Genomic DNA, 1,270 nt, shown 5'->3' with positions numbered 1-1,270 from the left:
GGACTGTCAATCACTTCTGTATGGTGCTCTCTTCTCCAGAGAGCTTTCTCACTGGACCCTAGAGAACTGTTGACCAGCCTAGAAAGCTCTGTGGAGTTCAGTGTTTGGCCCTGGCTCAGCCTTCTACAGCTAAGGCATCAGTACTGCATTTCAGAATGCATGTCATCAGTTTGCAGGGAGCCATGGGTGTGACAGTCACTGACAGGGACTGTGCATGGTTCAGTGCATGGGTGGTGATGCTCCTGTCCTCAGAGTCATTCTTCTTGGGTTGCTGCTTGGGTTCTTACTTAATGCTTGGATTCTGATTCTTCCTTTCTGGTATAGTCTTCCACTCCAAACACCCCCTGACCTTTAACTGCAGAACCACAATTTATGTATTAAGCCCACAGTAGGGGGGCCCTGCTACTTCTGTCTTCTAATATCCCCTATAAAGAAACATTTCATTTGATCACAAGCTCATCTGCACAAGACCCCCTGTACACCAGCCCTAGTTCCTCATGTGTCCCAGCTTCCTCTCCACCAAGATGAGAGAAACTATCATGAACCAAGAGAAACTCACCAAATTGCAGGTTTATTGGTGGGAAAGGAAGTGCTCATAGAAAGCAGGTAGTTCACAGAACAGCTACAGCAGAAGATAAAAAAAACTTCAATTCTCCTTAAAGAAGTTAGGCATAAACAGTATCTCTGGTATTGAAGAGTAAATACATACTTTCACAAACCAAGGGACAGTATTCCACTTTAACGACTCTGAAGTCCAGGCATCTCTGGCAGCAAACACTTTTACCATTACAGGCCATGTTGAGACAAAGCAGCTGACAGAAATGCTATCCAACTTAATCAACATGGTGCAGACAATCTGACTGGTTTAAGGAGAGTGGCTGAAGCTCTGCCCAAACAATTTGGGATGGAAAAACACCACTGGCTTCTGGAGAGGAAGGGGAGGATGAAATTCCAGATCTTGTGGAGAATTTTAATGAGGTTTCTAAGAATGCTGCAAACTGAATAGAGTCCACTTCTGAAGAAGATAAACTTTAAGAAGTTACTGGGAGCTGCTGTTTTACGAGTATATTATGACTGCCTTTTCAAATTTTGTTTATGGATCTGATAAAATCTAGATCTCTAATATTTTTAAGCCCAAGCCCTTTGGACACTGACTGTAGTTCTTTTCAGTTTTTGCTTATACACATATCATTCTTTGCAGCTAATTAAGCTGAAGAAGCCTGGGAATAAAGTTTGAAACAAAGGTTAAAAAAAAACCACATTCATTTAA

At 42.2% G+C, this 1,270-nt stretch overlaps 1 pseudogene; it reads left to right on the top strand.

The window, feature by feature from the left end:
- Positions 1–524: 524 nt before the first annotated feature.
- On the top strand, positions 525–1,002 carry LOC114493296 (annotated as a pseudogene).
- The last annotated feature ends 268 nt before the right edge of the window (positions 1,003–1,270 follow it).

Source organism: Phyllostomus discolor, chromosome 1 (assembly GCF_004126475.2).
Source record: "Phyllostomus discolor isolate MPI-MPIP mPhyDis1 chromosome 1, mPhyDis1.pri.v3, whole genome shotgun sequence".
In the NCBI taxonomy this organism is placed as follows: Eukaryota; Metazoa; Chordata; class Mammalia; order Chiroptera; family Phyllostomidae; genus Phyllostomus; species Phyllostomus discolor.
Note: the sequence above shows the minus strand (reverse complement) of the source record. Positions and strands in the feature narration are given on the sequence as shown.